The sequence below is a fragment of the Liolophura sinensis genome, chromosome 7 (genome assembly GCF_032854445.1).
Source record: "Liolophura sinensis isolate JHLJ2023 chromosome 7, CUHK_Ljap_v2, whole genome shotgun sequence".
NCBI lineage: Eukaryota > Metazoa > Mollusca > Polyplacophora > Chitonida > Chitonidae > Liolophura > Liolophura sinensis.
The window spans coordinates 8034446-8040445 of NC_088301.1; positions in this window are offsets into that span (position 1 = coordinate 8034446).

The window sequence follows — 6000 nt, forward strand, 5'->3', positions numbered from 1 at the left end:
CAGACAAAGCATCTCGGCTCGGACACCGCGTTTTAATGCCGAACGAAGTGAGAGGAGGCCGGAGGCCGAGCGAGCGAGGAGAGGCCTATTTGTATCGTGTAAGTTTACTTTAATTACCTGTCAAGTTTGTGAGACACGGTAAATATGGCCACCGAACTTCCGATTTTTTTGATGGCTGCCATTTTGAAAGCATGACGAGAAAAGTACCAAAAAGTGTCAACCGCTCCAGATTCTAAAATTTATGTGGGCTGAACGCTTTTGATTTTCACTGCCTTATGACACACAATCAGCACTGACCTTTTGAAGGGCGTTTTCTTTCTCCGAGACTCCCAGCCGTAGTTGGCGTAAGAGTCCAAAGACGAATACTGGACGAAGTTCAGCCTTGAGGTATCTTAGCAATCACGCTCAAATCAGCGATCGGCTCAGTGTGTATGCTAGCTTCAACGGACTTTTCCCATGTGTCAGTGATGTTTTTCGAATGGAAAGGGTTATCTTTTTTTTTTTTTTGATTGTTGTTTTACGCCGTACTCAAGAATATTTCACTTATGCGACGGCGGCCAGTATTATGGTGGGTGGAAACCGGGTAGAGCCCGGGGGAAACCCACGGCCATCCGCAGGTTGCTGGCAGACCTTCCCACGTACGGCCGGAGAGGAAGCCAGCATAACTCACAGCGACCTCATTGGTGAGAGGCTTCTGGGTCACTACGCTGCGCTAGCGCGCTAACCGACTGAGCCACGAACCCCGAAAGGGTTATCTTGACACTTGCCAGACATTTTTTTTAACTGAGGTAAAAATATCTATCTATCTATCTATCTATCTATCTATCTATCTATCTATAGTGAGTTCAAGTCCAGCTCATGCTGGCTTCCTCTGCGGTCTTAAGTGGGAAGGTCTGTCAGCAACCTGCGGGTGGTCGTGGGTTCCCCCCGGCTGTGCCCGGTTTCCTCCCACCATAATGCAGAATTTGGAAGTAAAAATTATCGCCAAATTTTAGGCACAGAGATGGGTACACAGTTTGCACCAACCTACGCTACTTATTTAGTATAATATTTGGATACTTAGAGCAAAAGCTCTACAGTAAAATTGAAAATAACTACGGACGTAATTTATCGAAACAGTCATTCAAAAGGTTTTTAGATGATTATTTTATCATTTGGGATCAGTGAAAAGCAATATAACGGATCTCTTTATTGCCTTGAACAATTTGGACCCAAATACCAAGTTCACGTTAGAAACTAGTCACGATGAAATACCTTTCTTAGACATTCTCCTTACTAAGGGAATGAGATAACCACAGATATTTTCTACAAACCGACCGGCACAAAACAATACCTGGATTATAGATCCTGCCACACAAAAAACCAGATCCCGTTTATTCTTGAGAGACGAATTTGCACAATCATACCTAATAAAGAACTCCGACAAATCAGATTATCTGAGTTAAAGACTTTTCTGTTAATGAGGTATTACCCAAAAGAAGTAATAGACATCGGTATTGACAAAGTAAACAAAATTGACATTTCAGTTTTAAGGACCAGCAAACCGACTTCTAACACCGATACGCTATCATTTATATGCACTCATAACCATAACAATTTCAACTTCTTTCCCATTATCCACAACAATCGACCCCTGCTAGAATCAAATAATCATCTCACTAAAGTTTTCATCAAACCAAAATTATAAACGGTAGAAGACAGGCTCCCAATCTTAAGAAACTTCTAACAAAGGCTCGGTTTACTACCAACTACCAAATAGGAACCAGTTATACAACTTCTAAGTGTGGAGACCCACGATGAAAATACTGTGAACATTTAATAACAAGCAGTCATTTTTTGTTTCATGTTACCAATTTTGACTTCCGTAGCACCGCTAATATGAACTGTAATTCCCAAAATCTACTTTATGTGTTAACATTCTTGTAACAAACTCTACAAAGGCGAAACTGGTGATTCATTAAGGAATCGATGTAGGGTACAAAGGCAACAAATTAACACGCCAAGTTTACAGGTTTTACCTGTAAGCAAACGTATCGCATCATGTGAAAATAATAACGTCTGATACTTTTTAGAAAGCTTGAGTTTCTTGCTTTTGATTGAAAATGTTGTCTTTTTCTGTATTAGGTCAAGCAACAGCTAGATGTACAGTAAGCATTTCCAGCGACCATCCAAACAATACAAATCTGCACTTGTCCACTGAAATCGTTTTAAATGGCTGATAGTAATTTCAGAATGTTACAAGCTAAAATCTGGACAACGCACAAACTGAGTCAGCTCTGTTTGAGTTTATTTTGAAACAAACAAGACTGATGCCGTCAACTAAAATACCAACTCCACACTTCTTTCTCAGCCTGAGGGTTATCTTTCTAATCTACTAAATATTCCTTTTCTTTTTCTTTGTACCTAATTTGCTTGAAATGCCACCTCTGTAATGATCGAATTCATAAATGTAAAGTGAAACATAAAGTAATACAAGACATTCTTTTACAGCAAAATTGGTTATGAAGTGAAAAGAGACAAGTACTGCGTTGACCAGATGCTTTATTTTAATCTCTTTATACCTCACATCTCGTGTCAAAGCAAGCTTTGTATATCACTTTAAATAAATGTAGCAAATTATCCCATAACTTGCAGTGATATAACAACAATGATCTACAGTTTTAATATATGCCGAACTACTTCTATGGTTATATTTTGGGCCACTGGATGAATACTGTATAAATTTTTGATCTGTAAAGCATTTTAAAATCCTCAATATGTAACTTTTCTTCAGATGATCTACAGTTTTAATATATGCCGAACTACTTCTATGGTTATATTTTGGGCCACTGGATGAATACTGTATAAATTTTTGTTCTGTAAAGCATTTTAAAATCCTCAATATGTAACTTTTCTTCAGATGCATCAATGAGCGAATTTTGATCCTTTTTTGTGTTAGAAATGGGAGAGCCGTATAAGGGATCGTATTTTAGAGAAATTTGCCGCAAACCAAAGAAGTATAAAAATTTATTGCGCAGAAAAAATATGAAAATGTCGCCTTAATTGCCTTTCATCACACGTGTTACATACCAAATTTCAACATCCTACGCACAAAATTGTGGCGAATTTTGGTCACAGTGGTGCTGTCGACGTTTATGCTTAACATGTAGGGAGATGTCGAAAAATGACACCCTATCGGCGGCTTTCAAACTCTGTTTTACGGATAAGTACTAAACGGATTTCAGCTCTGCAAACTGATTTAGAAATTGACGGATATACCCTATAATGTGGTATACTTTTTTTTGCAATTATAAAAAATTTAAAGTTTGACTGAAACCCTACCAATACCACGAGAGGACAAGTTGAAACCAGTGAGGCTTCTTCTACCGCTGCCGTTCTGCCGCCGATCGTCCTCGCCAAGCCGGCATTCAGCGATGGCCAGCAGCCCACAGCCGTGCCAATGGATACTGTGGCACCCTGGAAGAATTTACCGTCAGCAGCAGTATTTGACTTAGTCTTCATTTCAGTGATGCTCGTTATTGCAATTCTATTGTGCTAAGTAATCCAGCGTTGTTTACTGGCAGTTCTACTAAGTTGAGTAATCAGCTGGGATTTCACGTTAACTCGAACGGGGGTCCCAGTGAGTTGACGGGCCCAGTGACGCAGTGCCCTTCGCTGAGAGGCATTCAGAGTCATCCTGGGCTCGTCACAGGAACGCTAGGTGATACCCAGCAGTTTCCGATACCGTTTCATTTCGAAACCATAGGCTTTTGTCCTGCGCTTTGTCAGCCTAGCCCATTAGTCAGTTCTTGTGGCGATTTAGATGCACACGTAAATATCCATTTAAAGAAAATGATATGGTGTGGTGAATACGTAGATGTGCCTCTTCTTTTAAATACCTCACATGATCTGTACGAACAGGCTTGTTCACTTTCTTACGTGGGCAGGCAGGCGAGGCAGTACTTTTGAAACCTAAAGCCCAGGTTAGGCGGCTAGATTCGATAGATCTGTGGACCAATGCTTTCTTGATATTTTCAAGTGTGTACATAGAGCTTCATCCTCATGAGCCACGTCAGCTGTTAAAATACATGATTGTAGTGCGGTCGCTCGCTGCTCGCCTGAATGGTTTTGTCTGGCGGAGTTATGACGAGCAGTTAAGGTTGAGAATGGCACAAAAGCCTGAGTCTTCTTGGGCGGTTACTGACGCTGTGGCTGTTCTGTTTGCTGCCAAGAGGGGGCCATCTTCAGCTTTCCGATTTAAGGTCGGTGAGTAGAGGTATTGGCAGACGGAGCAGCCAGCAGTTGTAATGGTTGTCAATGGTTGTAATCAACAACAATTGTCGTTTCCAGCAGAAGTCTAGCAAATGCATTGGTTTGCATTCTGCAAGTGACTGTTATGCTTCTAAAAAATGGAGTTGCGAATCCAAAATTACAGGTGCAACAAAAGTCATCTCAGTGGACAACCACACCATACATGAGCCTTGGTGTGAATCCACTTAAAGGCTGCCATCTAACGATGTACATGTAAGGAAGCTTTCTGTGAAATTAACATCGCATTTGTCTGGGGTATTTTGTCTCACCCCTTCCACTATATGTTACTCAAGGTTATGTGAATATTTAGCGAGCTATCCTAGTTCCTAAAAAGATTTTCATTACAATACACGGGTCCTTATTTCCCAGCAGATTGTAAAAATTTATAATCTGTGCAGGAAGCCGAGGAGATAGCTGAACGTAAAATTAAGAAAGAGGTCCGCCTTGGACGAGTTGCAGGCCCCTTTTCATCTAGACCTATATCAACAGTGCGCATTTCACCCCTGGGGCTAGTGTCAAAGAAATCCCCAGGAGAATTGCGGCTCATTCATCACCTTTCTACCCAGTGGGGGAACTCTCTGAATGATTTCATAGACCCATCGGTTTGCTCAGTATCATATTCTAAAACTGATGACGCTATTGAGCTGATACAAACGCTGGGGAAAGGCGCCTTACTTGCAAAAGCTGACATACAGTCTACATTCAGACTCTTGCCCGTCCGGAAGATTTGACCAGTTATGGTTTAAAGTTCGCGGGGAATACTACTTCAACAAATGTGTACCTTTAGGTTGTAAAATATCGTTCTCGTTGTATGAAATATTCTGTACGTTCATTGAATGGTGTGTAAAACGACACAGTGGCTTAAACTCGGTATTGCATTACCGAGATGATTTTTTCTTTGGGGGCCCACGTGATAGACACGATTGTCAATCCCTGTTAACAGGTCTTAGACAAATATGCCATGACTTGGGTATTCCAGTAGTAGAGGATAAAACTACGATCCCCTTGTGTTTGCCTTACTTACGTTTGGTTAGACTTGGACTCCGAAGAAATGCTAGTTCGCGTGCCTGAAGAGAAAATGATTTGTCACTCAAAATTAGCCAAGCTTCAGAGATGAAGAAATTAACTTTGAGGGAGTTGCAGTGATTAATTGATTTGCTAAATTTGTATGCACCGCTATTGTATGGGACATCGTGCCAGGTATCGCACCGGGTATCGCACTGGGTATCGTACCGGGTATCGTATCGGGTATCGCACCGCTATCGATTTCTCTGGGCGGCTAGTCGATGCCACGGTGGGCATAGCTAAACCTCACCACTATATTCGTGTCACACATGAAATGAAGACCGATCTTGGTATGTGGAAGCAATTTCTAAGCACATGTTATGGGACTAAGCTCATTCTGAATAAATATTGGTATGGTACCGACTCCATTGAGTTATTTACCGATTCAGCCTTAGGATTTGCTATGGGCGCCTATTTCGGTGGCAGATGGGCATATTGATCCTGACCGCAACATTAGCATGAGAACGAAGTGGTGAAGGATATCACATTTCTAGAACTCTTCCCTATTGTTGTGTCGACTGTTTCATGGGGGGAATATTTGCGGAACAGCAGGATCACATTTAGATCTGATAATAATGCAGTTGTGGACGTAGTTAATAAGCAGACTTCGAAGTCTAAGCGGGTTATGAAGCTACTGCTTGAGTT